The sequence below is a fragment of the Carcharhinus amblyrhynchos genome, chromosome 3, assembly GCF_965287045.1.
Source record: "Carcharhinus amblyrhynchos chromosome 3, sCarAmb.v2.hapA, whole genome shotgun sequence".
NCBI lineage: Eukaryota > Metazoa > Chordata > Chondrichthyes > Carcharhiniformes > Carcharhinidae > Carcharhinus > Carcharhinus amblyrhynchos.
The window spans coordinates 39,679,188-39,703,101 of record NC_137326.1 but is presented as its reverse complement, the minus strand read 5'-3'; the positions used below and the strand labels follow the sequence as shown (position 1 = coordinate 39,703,101).

The following is a 23,914-nucleotide window of genomic DNA, read 5'->3' as shown; positions in this document are numbered from 1 at the left end:
TGCTATGATTAGCGAATGTAAAGTGAAAATGTTTTTGTCCTTGTCCACTACCTTAAAGTCCATAGCTACTAGTTAACTAAAATCATGTGTTAATCAGAACTTAACATAGGCAATGTTGGCATATATTTCACATACGGCATATATTTCGCTCGTTGTTTTGATGAACCTTATATAATCAACATCAACCATACCTGCATTCTTCAGTGGGATTTTTAATCAATGACAGGAAGGATCAGCAAATTGCCAAGGTAACTGGGGTGGCACAGTAGCACAGTGGTTAGCACTACTGCTTCTCAATGTCAGGGATCTGGGTTCAATTGCTGGCTTGGGTCACTGTATGGAGTTTGCATGTGTCTGTGTAGGTTTCCCCCAGGTTTTCCGGTTTCCACCCACATTCTAAAAGACGTACTGGTTAGGGGCATTGACCCAAGCAGGCACTGGACTGTGGCAACTAGGGGAATTTCACAGTAACTTCAATGCAGTGTTAATTAAGCCTTAATTGTAATTAATAAATGTACTCTACTTTCTATTTTTCTCTCAACTTCTTATCACCTGATCTCACTAAAATTTTATTTGCCAGGTTCTATTAAGGATATTGTCCTGCTCAAGTAACCTGCAGATCTGTTGGCTTCCCAAAAAAACAATTGCTTATCCTGTTTTATGTCCATTGCCTCTGTGCCTTTGTGGTGGAAGGTTTACTCAGCAGCAAGGATATCACACCAGAGGTGATATCTGTACTAATAAAGTGGCTTACTCCAACAATTTTGCAGGGAATCACCATTCTTGTCAATGACCTCAATATGTTGTCATCCCTGAACCTGGAACAAGTAGAAGTTTCATATTGCCTGACCTTACTATTGAGTGAATCTAAATATTTGAACGAATCTGTTTCACAAACTATGGAGGTGCAACCACTATCAAACATGGCATAATTAAATGATTCCATGACAATGAACCTACAAACACATAAATCAGGAGCCTCTTGGCCCCTCAAGCCACTTCTGTACATTCTAAAAGAAATTGGTTGATTTACTTTTAACTCAATGTCATATTCCTGCCTATCCCCATAACATTTCACCCCCTTGTTTATCAAGAATGATTTTATTTCTGCCTGAAAGGTGTTCAAAGACTGGGCGATTCTCACGGGAGATTCTCACGTCATCTGATTTGTGGGGTTCATGCTTGTGTTCCCACCCCATTTGTGTCTTCCAGCACTGGATTTCTGGAGGCATCAGCTCCAAGCCAGAAATCAGTGGGGAGGTGCACAGATCATTTAACTGGTTAGTTTAATACAATTTAAATATAATTAGTGGGCTTGGAACTGAAGTCTCTGGGTTTGTTAGCATCTCCGCCCCCACCAGAGTGGGTCACTCCATTACACTAGCTCCCCACTAATGGGGATCTAACACTCCAATCCCACTGGAGTGAAGTGGGGGTAATTGGGGCCTCCAGAGGGTCAGACAGTGCTCAGGTGCCCCCTGAGCATTGGTACCTTGGCAGTGCTAGCCTATCACCCTGGCACTGCCAAAGGAGCAAAGTGTCAATGCCTAGGAAGCAGATAGGCCCTGCCCATCGGGCATAGGGCCGTACTAAGGAAGTGGGGCCTGATGGGGGCAGGGCCTGGTGGGCTAATCAGTGGGGGCAGAGGGCCGGCAATGCCGGGATTGTGGGCTGGCCAGCAACTGGGAGGCAAGCAGTGTGGAGCTACTGCACATGCACTGATCTCGGCACTGACAAATTGGCGCATATGTAATGGCCTGCTCAGTGCTATTCTGTCAGCCTCTCCAGTGGGAATAGGTCCTGTCCACTAGTTTTTAATGATATTCACGCTAGTGAATGTTCTGTGCACAGAGTGTGGGAGACTCTTCTCCGAACTCCCACTGAAAAAAACAATGTGAATAACTCCAGTTTTCGTGAGAATTTGACACTTAGAATTTTTGGGGGAGAATTTTGGCCCATTGCTTCAACCACGTTTTGAGGAAGAGAATTCCAAAGTCTCACAACTGTGATGTCTTCAGCCAGGCTAATGAGGTTGGCTTGCTAGAGTATGAGTCCTATTTGGTATGAAAAGAGCTACCTGATGAATCCTATCACAAAAAGAAGTATCTGATGAATCCTAATTGATGATTAAATCAGAGAGCCTCATGTTCCCTATTTAAAGCAGGTGTGGCAGACTCCTAGCCTGCATTCAGCAGGGAGCAACTGGACAGCTGGCTGTGTACAGATGTATGCTATAAATAAAGTGACTTGGTGACGGGACTTTCACCTCCATGGAGTTATTATAACAACCCTCTGTTTTCCCTCATTTCTGTCCTAAATGGACGGCCCCTTATTTTTAAACAGTGGCCCTGATTCTAGATTCTCCAACAGGAGGAACCATCCTTCCCACATCCACCCTGTCAAAACCCCCTCAGGAATCAAATCACCTCTTACTCTTCTAAACTCCAATCGAAACAATCCTAGCCTGCCAGCTTTTCTTCGTAAGACAACCCACCCATTCCAAGCATTAAACTATTAAACCTTCCAATAAATGTGCATTTTTCCTTAAATAAGGTACCAAGGCTTTGTCTCACTGAAATATAACCACCCTACTCTTGTATTCAATATCCTTGCAATAAAATTTTTTATTCTGTTATCATTGCTAATTATTTGCTGCACCGACATACTAATATTTTACGATTCATGCATGAGGACACCCAGATCCTACTACATCTCAGAGCTTTGAAACCTCTCTCCATTTAAATAATACGCTTCCTTTTATTCATTCTGTCGAAATGGGCAACTTCATCTTTTTCCACAATTATACTCCTTTTGCCAGCTCTTTGCCCGCTCATTTAATCTGTCTTTTTGCTTATGTAACCTCCCTATATCCTCTTCACAATTACTTTCCTGCCTAAGTCTGTGTCATCAGCAAATTTAGCAACCATACCATCAGTCCCTTTATCCACACCATTTAGATAAATTGTAAAAAGTTGAAGCTCCTGCACTGATCCCTGTGACATACCACTCATCACAACCCGCCAACCAGAAAATTACCCATTTGTGGCTGCCCTGTTTCCCGATTAGCGAGCCAATCTTCTTTCCATGGCAATATGTTACCCACCAAACCGTGAGCATTTCTTTTCCGCAATTAGCTTTGATGAGGCCCCTTATCAAATCCCTTCTGAACATCTAAGTACAGTACATCCACCTGGTGCCATCAGATTAGATTCTTACCAGAACTACAATTTCCTCAGACCGATCATTATTATCGTCTACAACTTTTGAATTCTCTGTGCCTGATTTTACCATCAAGTTGCACCCGTTTTCAGGCACGAAAACTTGGTCAAGTTGGGCATAAAGTGAGTAGCGCGATTGGTGCTACTGTCTCTCACCAAGGCCAGAAAATGGCCATGATTAGGATCATGCCCGCAATGGGCGTGACAGCCATTTAAATGCATTTGCATACATTTAAATTGATTTAATGGGCTGCACACCCAACCTTATCAGCACTTCCCCTTTTACCACAATTGGTGTGAAACAGACATGCTCCACAAAAGTCCGATTCGGGCGCTCCAGTTGGTGAGGAGGTGAGTGCCGAGCGTCTGATGACTCTCTGCTTGAGATTGGTGGGGAAGGGGTAAGGAGGGGGTCCACTGCCACTCTGCCTGAGATCAGTGAGGGGGAATTGGCGGGGGGGGGGGGGGGGGTCCACAGCCACTCTGTGATCAGTGGTGGTGAAAGGAGTCCGTCATCAGTCTGTGTGGCGGGTGGTCGGGGGGATAAAGGGTCAGTAATGTTGTGGGGGTGAGGCAATGTCTGTGGGGGCCAGCAGGAGTCATTATCCGGCCCAGGAGGGCTGTGGCAGGGCAGCTGAATCTATCATTTCTTTTCTTGCGCACGTGCAGTTGGAGGCGATGATTGGAGCTGCAGGATTTTGGCGCGTTAAGCCCCGCCCATAGACTATTGCAGTGCCATTTGGAATTGCTGATTTTTTTTAGGCAGAGTGCATAGGTGGGTGCCTGAGAATGGGTCTAAACGTTGGATCTGAAACACTCCCAGATTCAAAACCACCCAGCACTTAGAATCAAAATGGTAAATTAGGGCCCTCTCTGTCATGTTTGTAAACTCTCCTCCTCTGCTTTGGACAGCTCATCACAAAATGATATTTTGAGTCACATCTGAGTTTGAAGTTTGTTTATTCTTGTCACAAGTACACTCACATTATCACTGCAATGAAGTTACTGTGAAAATCCCCTGGTCGGCTCACACTGGTGCCTATTCGGGTACACTGAAGGAGAATTTGGTATGGCCAATACATCTAGCCAGCACGTTTTTCAGGTTGTGGGAGGGAACAGGAACACCTGAAGGAAACCCATGCAGACATGGGAAGAACATACAGTCCCTGTGCAGACAGTGATCCAAGCCAGGTATCAAATCCAGGTCCCTGGAGCTGTGAGGCAGTCGTGCTAACCATTGTGCCACTGTGACTTCAGACGAACCATTAACAATTCCCTGGGCATTCCTGGGGTTCATTCGTCTAGTATTATTATTCCAGTCTTGTTGTCTGCCAGATCTGCTAAAAATGTTTTTGTCATCATTCCTTCTGTCTGTAACCCTTCTGTTCCGCTGACACCCCTATGCCTCGTATTGGAATGATCTCAAAAGGCTGGGATCATTGAGTCCTCTATCCCTTTTGAAACCACAGAATGTCAGATTTGTGTTATTAAAGCTGCAGGGAATGATTGCATCTCTCATAATATTTTTAAAGCAAAAGATATTTGATCAAAAAGGGTGTCTTTCTTCTGAGAATGCTAGTTAAAATCCAACCATATGTGAGATTTTAACACAATCCAGAAATTTAAATGTGAGCAGCAAATAAGAAACTTGCAAATTGAATATTTTCAATTTTCATAGTCTATTTAAATCCATGATATATTCCTTTTGGAATGACCGTCTGTCTTTGAAAATCTATAAAAGTCAGACCATGCCTACTAGACATCTAATAGATCATCTTTCTTTTAAATCTCAAGCTAATAGAAGATACAAACCTCCTTCAATATTCAACTGGCAGGTATTCTGCGCACAAGATACCCTGCTTCTTTTCCCAATCATAGGAAGAAACAATGTCAAGACCCTACCTTGTTTTTCCTATGGTAAGACCTTGGTCCACATAGCTACTTCATTATTCCACTGGGTATACGCTTCAGATTCAGAGAACATTAGGTAATCATACCTTACAATTTACACTTCCTTCCAGCCATTCTTCACAACTCAGATTACACTATTTTGTCTAGGAAAAGAAATGTTAGTTTCTGATTTTCACCTTCTGGCAACCATTCTCTGCCACCATGTTATTTCATTCAAATGCCAGATGGTGAAGTCGGAAACCAGACACTAATTTTTCTATTTAACACGATGTTGATTTACACATTATAAATGTCTGTCTCCTCCCCAAACAATACACAGTGTCCCAGCAGTCTTTATGGATATGTGCTCCAGGTACTTAATCAATCAATGCTCTTCATTCGTGTATCCTTAAATTTAATAGTACAGATTCATGGAATGGGCAGACAAGTGACAGATGAAATTTAATGCATAGGAGCAGGAAGTGACCAATTTTGGTAGGATGAATGAAGATAGGCAATATAAAATAAAGTGTACAATTCTAAAGGGTACACTAGAGCTGAGAGATCTAGAGACATATGTGCAGAAATCATTGAAGATGGCAGAGCAGGTTAAGAAAGCAGTTAATAACCAACAGGCCTTTATAAATAGGGATAGGAAGGGAGGAAGTTATGATGAACCTGCATAAAACACTTGTTTCACTTCCACTTCTGGGCACGACACTTTTGGAAGGGTGTGAGTGTAATAGAGAGGTTACAGGAAAGATTCACAAGGAAATTCCAAGGCAGGGGAATTTCAGTTGCATGAGTAGATTGGAGGAAGTGGGACTGTTTTCCTTGGAGAACAGGAGGTTGAAAGGTAGTTTGATAGCAATGTTTAAAATCATGAGGAGTCTGGGCATAATAGACAGGGAGAAACCTTTCCCATTAGACAAAGGATTAAGGCAAGAGGACACTGATTTAAGGTGATTTGCAAACAAAGCAATGGTAAATGATGAAAAACATTTTTTTCCAGTGAATGGTTAAGGTCTGGAAGGTAATATCTGAGAGTATGGTAAATGCAAATTGAATCATGGTCTCAAAAAGAGATTTGGATATTTATCTCAAGAGAGAAAAAAATTATAGGTCCATGGTGGGTTGCTCTTCTAGAGCACTGACATGGATATGATTGCTTAAATGGCCTCCTTCTGTGCTGTGACCATTGTTTCATTCACAGAATCATAGAATCCGTACAGTGCAGACGGAGGCCATCCAGTCTATTAAACCTACACTGACAACAATCCCATCCAGGCCCTATCCCAGCTACCCAAGTATTTACCCTGCTAGTCTTCCTGACACTAGGGGGAATTTACCATGGCTTTTCAAGCTAACCTGCATGTCTTTGAACTGCGGTAGGAAACCAGAGCACCCAGAGGAAACCTACGCAGATACAGAGAGAACGTGCAAACAAGACAGTCACCTGAAGCCAGAATTGAACCCAGGTCCCCGGCATTGTGATTAAGAATTCCATTGTTCTATGATTAATAAATACTGGTAGGCTGCTATATGTTGAGCACCATTGGGCATGATATATGTCGTGCACACTATTTTGATCGCCACTTGCAATGTATGTGGAGACCTATAACTTGATTTAAATATTTAAATAAGTTTACCAACAATTTGAGTTGGGAATGCTGACATCCTCTTTCAAGGACAATTTTGAAAATTGAGATTGGCAGATGTTGGATGTGATTTGAGCAAAAAATGTAAAATCATTGTACTGAAAATTGCAAAGTGTGGGATGGAAATTACTCGCAAATGGTTATCTGAAATTAGTGTTTTAAATCTAAACATGAAACTACAAAGGAATGAGGGACAAAATGACTATTAAATTGGGAAACTACATTAAAAGGTGGGTTGATAGATAGCCAGTAGCTATCATTTGAAGAATAAATACATTGTTTGCAAATACAAATAGGAACACAAGCTGAGGAGGAAAAGGGATCCAGCCATGGCTAATAAGAGAAGTTAAAAACTGCATTCAGTCAAAAGAAAAGGTGTATAAAGTTGCCACAAAAGTAGCAAGCCCAAGGATTGGGAGCAATTTAGAATTTAGCAACAAGGACTAAGAAACTGATAAAGGAATAAAAAAGCTTCTATAGGTATGTAAAAATGAAAAAAAAAGCAAAGACAAGTGTGGACCTAGTACAGGCAGAAAAATGAGAATTTATATGAGGAATAAGGAAACGGTAGAGATCTTTTGGCCAGAATTCACTGGCCATTTACCCTGCCTTCGCTGCAAGCGAGGAAGGAGAATTTGGCACTCAGCCGAATCTCCGTTCACTGAAGTGGGACCAGAGAATCCCACAGGAGTGAATGGTCAGAGAATCCTGCTCTTTGTGTCAGCCTTCATGGAGGAAGATACAAAAAATCTCCCAGGAATACTAGAGTACTAAGGCACTGTTCAGAATGAGGAACTAAAAGGAATTTGTACTAATTAAAATGTATAAATTAATGGTAATGAATGTTGATAAATCCCCTGGACCAGATTATCTGCATTCCAGAGTGCTTAAAGAAGTAGCTGTAGAGATAATGGATGCCTTGGTGGTTATCTTTTGAAATTCGTAGTTTCTGCTCACTGATGCTCAGCCATACCAAGAACAAAGGAAAATGGTTGTGGTGGTTGGAGGTGAATCATCTTCATTCCAGGTCATCACTGCAGGAGTTAGTCTGAGTATTTTCCTAGGTCCAATCACCTTCTCTTGCTTCATTAATAACCTTCCTTCCATCATAAGATCACAAGTGGGGATGTTCGCTGATGACTGCACAATTTCTGCACCATCGCGACTCTTCAGACACTGAAGCAGTCCATGTCCAAACGCAGCAAGACCTGGACAATATCCAGGCTTGAGTTGACAAGTTGTAATTACTAGGCAATGACCATCTCCAACAAGAAAGGATCTAACAATTGCCCCTTGATATTCAATGACATTACCATTACTGAATCCCCCACGATCAACATTTTGGGGGTTGCTATTGACCTGAAACTGAACTGACGAGCCATATAAATACTGTGGCTACAAGAGCAGATCGAATGCAAGGAATCCTGTGGCAAGTAACTTGTCTCCTGCTCCTGATGTATCAAAGTCTGTCCATTATGTACAAGATGCAAGACAGGAGTGTAATGGAATACTCTCCACTTGCCTGGATGAGTGCAGTTCCAAAGCAGCCCTCTTGATTGCTGTCCTTCCATGATCATTCAATTCCTCCACCACATATGCACAGTGGGATCTATGTGCACCAACCACAAGATGCACTGCAAGAACTCACTGAAGTTCCTCAGGCAAAGCTCCTTACTCCTAAACCCACAATCACTACCAGCTGGAAGGACAAGAGTAGCAGAAGTCTGGGAACACCACCACTTGGAAGTTCCTCTCCAAGTCACTCAGCATCCTGACTTGGAAATACATTGCTATTCCTTCACTGTTGCTGGGTCAAAATTCTGGAATTACTTCCTTAACAGCACTGTGGGATACCTACACCTCACAGACTGCCATGGTTCAAGAAGGAGGCTGAGCACCATCTTTTCAAGGGCAAGTAGGGATGAGCAATTAGTGCAGGCCTAGCCAGCAAGGCCTACATCCCATAAATGAATTAAAACAAAGATTGGAAGGTAGCAAATGTAACCCTACTATTTAAGAAAGGGGAGAGAGGAAAAAAAAGGAACTACAGACCTGTTAACCCGACATCAGTAATGGAGAAAATGCTAGAATCTATTATTAAGGCTGTGATAACTGGCCACTTAGAAAATAATGATAGGATTGACAGGGTCAACATCGATTTTCAAAGGGATATTCTGTTTAACAAACCTATTGGAGTTTTTTGATGATGTAATGACCAGAATGTATATGAGGGAGTTTCAGAAGGCTTTTGATAAAGTCCCACAAAAGAGGTAGGTAAAGAAATTAGAGAACATGGGATTGAGGGTAATACACTGGCATGGATTGAGAACTGGTTGATTATCAATGATTTTGATGAGGTGACCAAAAATCAAATGTAATATTTCCAAACTTGAGGGTTAGAAAAACAATGTGGGAATGTGAATTGTGAAGAAGGTGCAAAGAGCCTTCTAGGGGACTTAGGCAGGCTAACTGAGTGGGAAAGAACACCTTAGCGTCTTAGTTCCATGACAGATGGAATATAAGATGGAAAAATGTGAAGTTATCCATTGTGGTAGGAAACAAAAGAAATGTAGAGCATTTCTTAAATGGGAGACACTGGGAAGTGTTGATGTCCAAAGGAACCTGAGCTTCCTTGTTCTCAAGTCACTGAAAGCTAACATGCAGGTCCAGCAAGCAATTAGAGGACAAGTGGTATGTTAGCCTTTATTGCAAGAGGCTTGAGTGCATGAGTAAATGTTTCTTGCTGCAGTTGTATAGATGAAACCACAATGGAGTATTATATACAGTTTTGGTCTCCTTACCTAAGGAAGGATATACCTGCAGGGAATGCAATGAAGGTTCACCAGACTAATTCCTAGGATGGCATTATTGTCCTGTGAGGAGACTGGGCCTATATTTTCTAGAGTTTTGAAAAGGAGGAGGCAAACTAATTGAAACATACAAAATAATTCCAGGGGTTTGGCAGAATGGATGTAGAAAGGATGTTTCCCCAGGTTGAGGTGTCTAGAGCCAGGGGATACAGCCTCAGAATAAATAAATTAGTAGGCCATTTATGGTTGAGGTGAAGAGGAACCTTTTCACTCAAGCGGGTGGTAAAGGCACAGTCATTGAGTAAGTTCAAGATGGAGATTATTAGATACTAAAGTTATAAAGGAATAAGGTGATAGTGCAAGGGCATGGCATTAAGGTAGAACATTAGCCATTATCCAGCTGAACAGCAGAATAACCTTGAGGGGCTGAATAGTCCATTTCTTTTCCTATCCTAGGATCACAGAATCCCTACACTACAGAAGCAGGCCATTTGGCCCATCGAGTCTACCCTGACTCTCCGACAGAGGATCATAACCAGCCCAAACCCTCCCTTTCTCATGTAACCCCATGCATTTACTCTATTAATCCCCCTAATCTAAACATCTTGGAACACTAAGGGGCAATTTGGCATGGCCAATCCACCTAACCTGCACATCTGGACTGTGGGAGGAAACTGGAGCAGCCAGAGGAAACCCATGCAGACACAGGGAGAAAGTGCAAACTCCACATAGTCACCCAAGGTTGGAATTGAACCCAAGTCCCTGGCACAATGACGCAGCAGTGCTAACCACAATGCCACCATGCTGCCTATGTTCCCAACATTTCTAATACGTACAAAGTAATAGCCTGAAAATGGTTTAAAAAAATCCATTTAACGGCACCCACCATTATTAGTACGTAAAACATCCAGCAATTTATGAAGTAGATAATCTATGATATTAGTTCTATTTCGCCACAAATTGGATGATTTGCATTACTCTGCCCCTGTCCTTGACAAAACCAAAAAAAGTACTATCATAAGCTCCTCAATTGAAATCAATTGCCTGTCATGTAATTGCTAGATTTGCATTGTAAATGCAAATTAATCTTGCCACTGCCATTTGGGCATTCTAATGCATGTCATAAGAATCCTCTAATGCAATGAGTTATGATCCTGACAACAAAAAAATCAACTTTTGAGGCCTATAAATAAAACAAATTAAGCAGGAGAGGCTTCTGGAGTAAATTATTTCTGGAGTCTTGAAAACTTTCTTCAAAATAATCTGTTTTGGCAGTACTTTTCTGCCAGTCTTGCTATTGACACTCCTGCTCATGTCGGAAGGAAATCGTTTTCAGGGTGAAAAGCTGTTTTGACACTCAGAATTGCAAATTAGATAGATTTATTCCACAATATAAGGTTGGGATATAATATATGGGTAGAAATGTTTATACATTCTGCATGCCTATACCTGACCATTCAATGTTCACCTTTGAAACACAATAAAATTACAATATCCTATTCTTCTGCTTGTTCGTTTTAACTTGTTTCATTCTTCGCATTTCTTTCTCCTGTTCCTCTCTCTCAATCCTCTGTTCTTCTTTTCCTCTTTTTATTTCTTGGATAGTTTCCAATTTGACTCAGATTAACCCTTTTTCCTTCTCCATTGTTTGTCCTGTTTCTTTCTCTGCCCTTAAATTTACTTGTTTGATAACATAGAACGATGAAACCAATATTCTTGCAGTCCTAGATGCAATATTAACATGGTGCCCCTTTTCTCGGGGATTTTCACAGTAACTTCATTGCAGTGTTAAGGTTAGCCTACTTATCATGCGAATAAATAAACTTTAAACTTTTAAATATGATGCAATCTGAAAGGTGAGGGAAAGGAATGTAATTCATGTCACTTGCTACAAGTTGTGCCATTCTGGTCATTTCTGGATCCATGTTTAAATATAACTATGTACAGCACTTGATAGAACAATCATTAAAACTATGACCAATGGATCCCATCACCTCTTCGAACAATCCCGATGTTCTCTGTGAAAGAGTTTTACTGATCTATTATAAAGGAAATACTGTATTCCAGTAAAATTCAAGACCAACACTGAATGGGTTAATTCCAAAATAACAAAATGCTTCCATCAACATACACCAGCATATCAACATTTCTTTCAATAAAAGTTCAAAAAGTACTTCTGATGGGCTGCAGTCAAATGATTTATAAGAAAGCAACACTGTACATACAATAAAAGAGCTACATTCAAGGAAAATATTCTGGGAGAAACCTCTATATTGACTTTAAAATCTCCAAATCAGTTCTTTTTTTCAAATGTTTTACCCTGGAATAAAAATTCAAAATGACTTAATCTGTGACTTATCCCCCACAATACAACCTTCCTTTCCATTAGATCTTGTGTGTACATGGAGGCTGAGTTCCTGAGATGAGACATTCTAGCACCTTCTCAAATGTTCCCAGGACTCCTCCTTCCCACCCACTAAGCCTTCTGGTGTGACAGTGACGTTGAACTCGGTTTGACATTGAGAAGTCATGTAGGTTTTGAAATCATCTTATTTTCTTAAATTTCATCTGGGGCCAATTTCCTATGCTGCAAATTCAACCTGCAGAAACCTATTGTGAAGAAGTTTTAGGTTATCTTGACTCAGAGGCATATTTTCTGATCTATATCAGTTGCCCAGGAGATCTGACGATTTAGAATATTTTGGCAATAACTATTTGTGGGGCCGTATGTTGGCACATTCCATTAACTGCTAATTATGCTGCATTGTGACTCATTGAATCTTCTCACGATATTGTCAAAGAAATATTATAGATAACCTAAAAAAAGGTAAATTTTGTATGCGCAGCTGTCCAATTTAAACTTTTAAAGATTTGTCCTAGAGTTATACTGGCCCTTTACTCTCCCATTGTGGCTGCAATGTTATGTGGAAGCTGTGTTTCTCAAAAAGAGTGTTCGCCACAACTTGGCCACACAATATCAGGAAAATTCATACAAACCAGAACATAATAGATAGCAACTTGCAGGAAGTGCACAAAACTATAAAAGAACAGCAAAACCAGTGTAGCTATCATTAATATATTTGACTGTTATGTAAATTAAAGGACTGATTTGCAGTCATAACGATATATTGTGATAATTGCTTTTTAAAAAAGTTGTATTGTTTGTACTATATATAGTTGGAATGGCACTTGGATTGTGTTATCTGCATATTTATACACAATTAGTTTTAAGTTACTTGGGTATGATGGTGAACAGGGGCAGCGTTTGTTTCATGGTGGCCTTGTCCAAAGATTCAGTTTGCATTCTCTCTCATAATGACATTAAATATGACCATTACTTGTTATAATTAGTTTAACACAAAGTTTGTGTGCACCCATTTCTTCATCAGTTGAACATCAACTGATTCTGAAACAGTTAAGCCTACAATTCTTCTTAGCTCCAACATTTTGGCAGATATAACCAATCGCTTTCCAATGCTATGGCTACATTCTGAGGTGCCTATGAATAGTATTCACTGGCTGGCTCTAGGCTAGGGGCTCCTGACCTCTTTATTTTTCTGATAGCTTACTCAAGATTGAGTACGTGTAACTCCACCTCACAGACTTGTGTTAAATTCTTTACTACTGAGGAATATCCTCAGGAACTCACTCCACAGACAGTAGTGAATACAGGTATTTATTGCAGGTCTTACTCACTTCATACTCCAAATGGCAACGGCCCTCTCAGGGCAGTTCCTGGCCGATCACACCACACCCAGGGTCACCTGACCCCTTCCCTTAAAGGGGCTATGCCTCAACAACCATAACAACTTCAATCTCCAGATGGTGTCTATCACCAAAATTACCTCAAAAATAGTCTCAATTCTGCTGTTTCTTGGAGTAAATGAAGGGGAAGCCATTTCTACACTTAGCAACTGTCAAGACACAACAACTTCAAGGGTGGAGTCTTAACATGAGAAAATGGCTCCCCAGTTCTCTGACACATCTCTGGAGGTCATGCTTTGGGTTATAAGGGGCTAGAGAGAGATACACTTCCTGCTGGACAGGAGAAAGATGCCAGCCTGTGAAATAATGAAGAATGTTTGGAGGTGGCTGAGGAGATGAGCTGCAAAACTATGCTTCCTCCCTTATGATACATTACTGAAAGTGGTTCAAGGAGCTCACAAATGCAGAAAATGTGAGTGGCATCCCACAACCAAGCGACAATATCCTTACTCTAACTTCATAAACCTGTTCTTACAAGATCAATACAGTTTGCTGCTGCATTCATTCCTCATTCTCAAGGTGCCTCTGGGCATCGCTGTCTGAATAGCCACAGGAACCTGAGCCTAATCTCAGTGCCACCTCATACCCATCACTCACAGCCACTCTCCACAAATATTGCCCTTCCAGTCTCTCATCATAATCTAGTTCTCATAACTCTGCTTTGTCTACCCCAGAGCTCCCAGGAGAGGCAGAGAGAGGGTGAACTTCCAATAATTACCAGATGGCATTAGAAATCAGCAGAGTTGGAATGCATGGTCATTGCAGATTGAGAGATGAGGGTCTTCCAGCTACCTGTGATAAAATTATACATCATGCAGCCACAATAATTAATCATGTTGAACTGATGTCACTAGTGACTGAAATATGATCATCTGCACAATGATGTCTTTGAACCTTTTCTCCTTGTCAGTTCTAATTCATGGCTTTCATCTTTCACAGGTCTTTCAAGCATAACGCCAGAGATCTGCAGGCTTAGGCCGAGGAATTCTCAGAGGAGGTTGCACACTCTGAGGATACAGCATCCACCAGCTCAGGCACATGTAACCTTGGCAGGACCTGCAAGTGAGCATGAGCAGGGTCGGAGACAGGGACGGCAGTGGAAAATTCCTGACAGAGCGTTCAGCACCTTTAATTTTCTGGTCAGCAGGACACAGATGCTGAACCTGGAATCATTGACCCTGGAAAGCAATAAAAAATGCAAAGGTTTCTGACAGCATTTCCAGAGGTGCTGAGCACTGCATTGGAGAGAGATTGGAGCACAGAGATTGGATGCCATGACTTTTGCACTGATGCCCAGCTCTACAGAAAGAATGATATGGAGCATCTGATGTGGCAAGCAACTATGGCATGCTGATTCAGACGAATACCCATGCATATACTGTGCCTCAGGAATGGTCTTAGCCATTCAGCACCTTGCTAAAGATCTCTGGCAGACTTGACTGTTGCACAGTGAAGTCAGCATAGGAATATTCAGTTGAATGGAATCTCTTTCAATTGATGAATATCTCCTGGGTGATTTGAGAGCAAAGTGCCCTCTTAGTTTTGGCTAGGAGGAAAGTGTCGGTGAGTGAAGAGACAGAAAATGGAATTGGGGATTGTGCTCAAGTTGCTGCCTTGCCTCCGGCTCTGATGAAGTATGATCCAGACTCCAAACATTGGCTCTATTCTCTCTCCACAGATGGTGTCAGATCTACCGAGACTTTCCAGCATTTTCTGTTTTTGTCCCTGGTCTCCTCCTCAGGCAGTGCTCCACATGCTGCCTCCTGTCTTGAGGGCTGAGTCTGCCCCTATACAGGTGCAGCCAGGACAGTTCTTGGTCCTCAGGGGTTCCAAAATTCAGAGGATATTGTTCATGACCATGTGTGCAGTCCAGAGCAGCAAAATGAGCAGGTTCCCTTTAACTTTGCTGAAACCATAGGGGTTGCACTATTTATAAATAATGGAAAAGATAAAATAAAGATTTTACAGTAACACGAAGGAAATCATTTGGCTTTTAAATGCATGTTAATGTGCCAATTCCCCGTGAAGTTATATGCACCATGAACTTTATTTCAAGTGTCCAGTCATCTTCGTTGTTGCCTACTGCCTGTTCCATGTATATCAGCTTTGAGTGAATGGTATAACAGGAGTAGAAGGTGAGCAGTGGGTATTAATAAACTGGAAGTGTTACTGATTATGAAAATGCTCTGTTTTGGGGCAGGAGTAGGAGGAAGAGCGATGATGTTTCAGATAGTTACAGAGCCTAGCTGTATAATACCTTTGTAATGGCACCTCAGACAATTCTGGCAGCTAGGTGTGTAGCTGCATGTACCCTGGCCACATCTGGCCCTTCCTCCACCTGACTTGCTCCTTCTCCTGCTTCTTCAAAGATTTAGGGTGGAATTTTCCCATCCAGTCTGCCATGGGAATCGTAGCAGGCTGGACACGGACCATGAAAAGTGATGACCGTTCTAAGGGTGGGATTTTCTGGCGTTGGGTTGAGTGCAGTCAGAAAACCCCACCCTTAGAGTGGTTATCAGTTTCCTCCTGCTGCCATTCTAACCTTCTTTGCTGTGCTACGTGGTGCAATGCACCGCTCACCACCATCAACCTGGACATGGTTGCAGACACGTAATGAAGAATGCACACAGATCAAGCCACTGTCTTGCTCAATGACCCTTCTTACATCAATGGGCTTCTGTTGTGCCTTTCCACTGAAAAAGTGGGAAGGCTCCTCACAGGTGTCATCAGACACATCCTAAGACGACATCTTTTGGTTCCTCGGAGACACCCACTGTATCTGCATAAAATGTGAAGACCTGTGTAGACTTGACTGTTGCACAGTGAAGTCAGTCTGTATGGGAGCGTGATGAGCATGTCACATAGACAGGCTTGATAATCATCCAGTGGTTGGATGTCAGGTGAATCTCAATTCAGTTGAATGGAATCTCTTTCGATTGACAAATATCCCCTCGATGATCTGAGAGCACCTGAATGTCACATGGGTACTAATGCCTCACTAAATCTATGAGGATCCAAGGATGGCAGCAATACTGAGGATCCCCTTGTTCTAACTGATCTTATCCATTGTAAAATGAACATTAAGTGGCAGTCATTACAAAGAAAGCATCGAACATCTTCTGACTATATCGTGGCGATCACCTCTTGCTCTGTATTCACTCCCTCTGGAGTGTGGAGCGCAGCTGACTCCACAATCCAACTGCTGCTCCTTACAGATGTTGCTCTTGTTCATGTAGGAGTTACACATATTTACAGTGGTGCTGTTGGTGTTGTTCTTCATCACAGAGAGTGTAATTGAAGTTTATTCAAGACCTGCTGTACCTTCTGTTCAATTCCCCAACTCCACCCAGAGGGAGCTGGACCCAAGGACACGTAACTGGATTACAAGCTCTGCTTGTCCTCTGAACAAAGCATTGAAATCAGCCAGAACCATTATCTTCTCCTTTGTAGACTTTGTACAGCCATATCTTAAATAGACTATAATTTCCCAGATATTATAAGGATCTGGGCGAAACTCTTCAGTAAATGTTTTCTCCATCACCAGAGAACTGGAGTGGTAATCCATGAGTCTTTAGTACAGAAGTCCAAATGAGATGATTAAGGTTTTAAGCATATATACAAGTTTATTATAATAAGAAAGCATGCAATCGTGGTGCTTCCATAGGAGATATGAATAACAAATTTGTTAAATGCCATAAAGGACACAGCTTGGCTTAATTTCCAGCTCTAAAGCAACAGACTGGGCAGGGAGGGAGGAGGGAAGGGGAGGAGGGGTGGGGGCAACGGAGGGGGGTGGGTGCAGTGAGGGGGTTGGGGGGAGGTTTGCCACAATGGTGCACTGGGAAAACCCTCTTGGAAATTCTTGGAGGTTTGCATGGCAATTGCCCAACCTAGGTGATATCCCTGAACTGGGAACTATCCAAAAATACAATTTAAATCGCAAACATGCGAAGGTTCCAACAGGGCTATACCAATAGTTACTCGAAAATAACTTAGGATAATTAAAACCTTTTAATTCCTGGGTAACTATTATACAAACCCAGACTGAGCACTCCCCAGCTGCCCCAGGCCCATGGCATGCCCTCAGCTCGCAATCCTAACTACTGCTCCCCCCAACTGCATCCTCCCCCCAACCACCCCCGCATCCCCCCCCCACCCCCACCAACGTCCTTCTCCCCAAGTCCGACAGCACGCGACCACTTCCCCTCCTTTAACTTACCTGCTTTAAGGCAGCCAGTGCCATAGGAAAAGTCACTAAGATGGAGCTGGACTTTGACTGCACAGGTGAACAGCCTGAATCTCGCCCGGCCTGGCTCAGAAGGTCGGACAAGACTGCAGTAGAAAAAAGATATGACAAGACTGCAAGTACTTGGACATAGAGTGGTATTCCAATGCTGATTGCCACTCCAAGAAAGTTATGCCCCAGCTAGTTCTGATTTTTATTAGAGAATCCTAGATTTATACTTGTTGCAGATATAGCATTTTGAAAGAAATTAAGGACATCCACAAAATATTGAAGTATTATTATCTAAATCCTCAAATATGTGAGGTTCGCTAGGTTCATAATAGGTTTTAAAGCCTAGAGAATCTAACAAATCTGAAAATGTGAGTTTGGGTTGATGTATCTACAATCAGTTCTGGGGTTGTATAATTAATGGTTACACAGAAGATGTTAATTCGATCAATAATGGACCATCCCTAATTACTATGCTGTATTTGGTGAAAAGGCTGCTTATTATAATGAAGGACCATTTCAATTTCCAGGAAAGGTTATTTTGAATTTATAACTGAAAATGAAACTTGAATTTACATAAAAACCATGTTGGCTATTGCGGCTTGGTCAAGGACAGTGTCCTATAAGGTAATAAGGCTTGTGGACTAGCATTGTTGCATTGGCTTGCAGTTTTAATGATCGGGGGTAGCACTTTAAGTGCTAATGTAAATAGCAAGAACAACAGAATGCTGTTTCTTAGATATGTGCCCGCATTGGTGAATTCAATTGTTATAAAGGGAGTCAACCTTGTTGTTTTTGCAAGTTGGATTTGACTGCCGTAAAGATGTGGCTGGAATCTTAGCACCATTCTCACCAGCAGGATTTTCCCATCCCGTTACAGTGAATGAAGATTTGACTGGCTCCCAATTCTCCAACCTCGTTACAGCGGGAGCGTGGTGTGAACGGAGGTAAGATCACACCTTATGTTTCATTGTGAATTTACCCAAAGTAACTTCATTGTCAGTATTAATTGCATGTTAGTTGACCCCCTACTCTTTCATAGTTGAACGATAGGCTGCATAAGCCGCTCTCACGCAACTCTGGAGGTCGATAGCTGAAAAATCCAAATCAAAGTCAAAAAAGGTCCCAGCCTGTAAAAATGACCTCCAAAGTTTTGGAAATCACCTCCAAAAGCTGCACAAGCTCGCTTCCAGAACAAACTCTGTGACAAAAATCCTTTCAACTTAGGCAAAGACATATCTGTCGTGTTTCAGTATTTAAAGGCTTTCCAACCTGTCAATTTCACAACTAACTTAATCCCACCGTGCCATGACCCTGAAGTTTCAGAAAGTCAGTGAAATTGTTGTTAACATTATGATCAAATAGAACTTACTCAGTATGGTCCTGCTCCATGATGCTCCATTTAGATTTTACCAGGGCCACTCATCGCTAGACCTCATTACAGCCTTGGTCCAAATATGAATAAAAGAACTGAATCCCCAAAGTGGGCTGAGAGCCATTGTCTTTGAAATCAAGGAAGCATTTGATCGAGGCATCAAAGAACTCTAGCAAAACCTGTGTCAATGGGAATCAGGGGAAAATTCGCCTCCGATGGAGTAATATTGAGCACAAAAGAAGATGGATGGAAGTGTTGTAATCAATCAACTCTGTTCCAGGACATCACTCAAAGTGTTCCTCAGGATACTGTCCGAGTGTCCAACAATCTTCAGCTGCTTTATCAATGACCTTCCGTCATTCAAACATCAGCAGTGGGGATATTTGCTGGTGAGGTCACAGTATTTTGTACCAATGCGACTCCTCAGTTGCAAAAGCAATTTGTATCTGCATGCAGTAAGACCTGGAAATTTCTCAGGCTTGGAATGATAGGGATAAGTAGCAGTCACACAAGTGCCAGACAATGACCACGTCTAAAAGAGAATATAATCATATCTCACTGACTCGGGGTCCTTGTGCATGAGTCGCAAAAACCCAGCTTGCAGGTGCAGCAGGTGGTCAGGAAGGCGAATGGGATGCTGGCCTTCATAGCGAGGGGGATTGAATATAAAAGTAGGGAGGTCTTGCTGCAGCTGTATAGGGCATTGGTGAGGCCGCAGCTGGAGTACTGTGTGCAGTTTTGGGCGCCGCACCTGCGCAAGGATATTTTGGCCCTGGAGGGAGTGCAGAGGAGGTTTACTAGGCTGATACCGGAGTTGAGGGGATTGAGCTATGAGGAGAGGCTGAATAAACTAGGCTTGTACTCGTTAGAGTTTAGAAGAATGAGGGGAGATCTCATTGAGACGTATAAGATGATGAATGGGATGGATAGGATAGAGGTGGAGAGACTCTTCCCGCTCAAAAAAGACACTAGGACTAGGGGGCACAGCCTCAAGATAAAGGGGAGGCGGTTTAGAACGGAGTTGAGGAGGAACTTCTTCACTCAAAGGGTGGTGAATCTCTGGAATTCTCTGCCCGTTGAAGTGGTGGAGGCTGCCTCGCTAAATATTTTTAAGAAGCGGGTTGATGGGTTCTTGATAAGAGAGGGGATTAAGGGTTATGGGGAGAGGGCGGGAAAGTGGAACTGAGCCACAACAGATCAGCCATGATCTTATTGAATGGCGGGGCAGGCTCGAAGGGCTAGATGGCCTACTCCTGCTCCTATTTCTTATGTTCTTAACAGTTCTACCATCACTGAGTTACCCAGGATCAATATCCTTAAGTTTACCATTGACCAGAAACTTAACTAGACCAACCATATAAATACGATGGCTACAAAAGCAGGTCAAAGGCTGGAAATGTGCGGAGGGTAACTCATCTTGTGACTTCCCAAGGCCTGTCCATCATCTACAGGTACAAGTCAGGAGTGCAATGGAATACTCTCCAATTGCCTGCATGAATGCAGTCCAAAAGCATTCAAGGAGCTTTGGACCATCCAGAGCAAAGTAGTGTGCATTGCTGCCACCCCATATATTACATTAAATATTCACTCTCTTCACCACCAATGCACAGTGGCAACAACGTATACAATTTATAAGATGCACTTCAGCAACTCATCAAAGCTCCTTCTACAGCATCTTCCAAACACACAACCTCTATCTTATGGAAAGACAAGGGCACAGGCCCATGAGCATACAACCATTTGCAAGCCACACACTATCCTGACTTGGAACTATATTGGTGTTCTTTCAGTGTCACTGAGTCAAATCCTGAAAGCCCCTTCCTTACAAAAACTGTGGTACCTACACCACATGGACTGTCAAGGTTCAAGAAAGTGGCTTACCATCATCTGCGCAAGGGAAGTTGTGGGTGGACAACAAATACTAGCCTAGCCAAAGTTCACCAGTGCTGTGCACAATTAGTTCAAACCAGAATGCAGGGTTAAATCCTTATGTCAGTTATTTTTTTTTACAAAATTAAATCATTAGTTGGAGTCGGGTGGGGTGGGGAGGGACAGCAGTTAGAGGTAGAGGGTGGAGGTTTCTATCCACCGGTTAAATTGGAAGATTCATGTTAGGTTCCCAGCTTGCTGCCATATTTTCCCTTCTTTAAACAACTGCATGCACCTGCACCCCCTCCCATTTTCTTTCCAAGTTAAAATTTCCTACAAATTTTGTCTTGCTTCCAAACATTGCCTCCTTAACTTTGTTGAAAACGAAATGACCATTTCTCATTTGAAAACCATTCCCTGTTGCTTCTGAATCGTTAGTGTGCAATAAACCTCCTGTCTTAGTGCATTCCCAGTCTCTTGAAATGAAGATTCGTCTTCTTATTCCAAAGCATTATTAACGAGGACATGAAATCATTTAACCCAGTAACTCCGTCATTCTTCTCTACCTCTTATAATCAAAGCCTTTTAAATCCCAAGCATAGCAACAGCACAGTTTCTTGACTGGTCTCCCATGAAGCATATTTTCAATTGAATACTGGCTCATAATTTAATGTTGAAGGATCCTACTGTGTTGTTTCTCAATACTGTACTTTGCCAATAACTGCAAACTATAAAAAGTTGCTCTTCATTCTCAATTCCTGTTTCAAGATTCTTATCCTAATTATCCACTCTCACATTATTGACTGCGTATATAGAGCATGTATTATTAAATTCTATTAATTCAACCAATAAAATTTATATGGGCTCTTACAACTATCCTGTTGTTACAGGATCCTTCACAAGTGAAATTGCAGAAATTCTTTCATGTAGGATAAAGCATCTATATAGATTGCTGAACGCAACTTCCAAAGTTAAGAACCAGTGAAAGTAATTCTTCCAAATAAAATGCCTAAATTTATTTTAATTCATAAAATGTGGCAGGAAATAAGTCTTGACGGTTTTTTTTTTAAGTAAGAGGGGAAGCAATACCAAAAATATATTGTGTTTCTGGAAGAGAAGAAGCAACCAGATAATCTACAACCTAAACGGCAGCTCTGCTGCCCAATTCACATCAATTACAATGGTGTTGAGTGTGCATCAGTGCAATAATAACAGATGGGCCTGAGTGTCAGATTCTGATCCATTGCCTGAGTGTACAAAAGTTTCACAGTGCGAAACTCTAGCAAGAGGTCATGGAACATTTGCTAGTGTAATGCCACATTTTCAAAGTGTCTCGGGTAGAGCACCTGGAAGCTGTTCAAACTTTGTGTGCAATGTTTTAAGTCTACTAGGAGGGTGGACAAGTATAGGGTCTCCTGCGTTGTTAGTTAATAGCATATCTTTGCTCAAATGACAATGCAGCAATGAGTGAGATATTCCTGCTGTTGGCTCAAGCGTCATCACCATACGCTGAATGTATAAGTGGTAGTGGTGTGTTATAGACCACTCAGCGTGTCTGGGTTGCCATGGCAACATGTACTTTTTACGTGCGTGCTGTAGTCTGGAGTTTGAATAGTAAACACAGAAGCTCTGACTTTTTTTTCCATCACTGGGCTGACTAGGAGTCTCTCCCACTTTTACCAACTGCTGTTGGCATGGAATATATATCTAATGCAATCCCAACTGCAAACTTGGTGACATTCCGAAACTAAGGCTGGAATTCTCTGGCCATTCACATCCCACCATGACTGACAGCGAGAACAGAGAATTTGGTACACCGGTCTTCTCTTTCTGACACACCCCCCAATGATTAACGGGTGTGGCCAAAGCAGATTCCAAGGCTTTCTTAACAAGGCACCCGGTGTTATATTACACTGTGAGCCAACAAAGCTCACTGAAACTTCAACTTGCTCATGAGAGTTTCTACTCTCCACATTTGAATATCTTACCTTGCAATTCTTTCCAAAGTCCCTTGCACCTGGACAGTTTCAACATTGGCCCACCTTGTAGTGTTTCAATCTCACCTTCTGAGATTTCTTTACCCTGGGTGGCTGAGTACATTTAAGCATCATTTTCCAAGCACCATTTCAGACCATTAGCTTTGCCATACAGAACATCACTGTTTCAGAGGGTATCCTTTGTGCCAGTGGCCCACAGCAGAGAGTCACCAACCTTTGGCTGCCTTCTCCCACCTTCACGGTTTCTCTCAAATCCACGTTGCTTCAACTCTGCTCACTGGAGCTCTTTTTAAAACTCAGAACCTATTTATCTGATCCTTTCTTTTAGATTACCTTAACGGGATGTACACCTAATACCCATCTTTTCCTCTTACCAAGGGCTTCCTTCTGGGACCTATCCCTGTACCCCTCCTGTCCTGTTCTCTGAGACACCCATATAATGACAATGCTTCAGTTCAGGCCATCTGACCTGTTTGCCCTTCCTTGCTTCTGCACAGGTCTGCAGAACCAGTTCCCATCCTGAAGAAGGTAAAATAAACAAATTTGCATCTGCAGCCATTCCCTGGCCTGCAAATGGTCAGAGGTTCATTGAGATGGTGTTTCCCAAACTCAGACTCCATATTTAGCTGAGTATTTCATTCCATCACACCACCCCCTTGGAAGAAAGCAAGCTTCGTTACAGTGAAGGTTTCTTTCCACTTTCTTTACAAGAACTTATCATAAACCTCTAACAAATGACTCATTCCATGCCATACAATTAAGCTTTTCATTTTGTTTCACAGCCACTCATGTTGCATTATACAATTTAAAAAAGATTAATCAAAGCAGAAGTCAATATATTTAACAAGCAAGATTAGCAGAATTTGAATATCATTGAATTATCGTAACTTGTAATCTGCCTTTTCTCCCACACCCTTTCTTAGAACTCTGAGTAGAAAACCAATAAAATAGGACTTTTGGCCATAATCTTTTCATGGTCAACCAAACGTAGTAAAGATACATTAAAGTTCTATTAATAAACATTTTACACAAGTTTAAATGTTTATTTTGTGCCAGCATTTTCAACTTGCTGGTGTGCCTCATAGAATCCTAGAATCC

General features: G+C 42.0%; 1 protein-coding gene across 3 annotated transcripts in view; it reads right to left on the bottom strand.

Annotated features, from left to right (window-relative positions):
* Positions 1 to 23,914, bottom strand: part of tafa1b (TAFA chemokine like family member 1b) — a 526,417-nt gene that overhangs the window by 156,155 nt on the left and 346,348 nt on the right. The window lies entirely within an intron of this gene.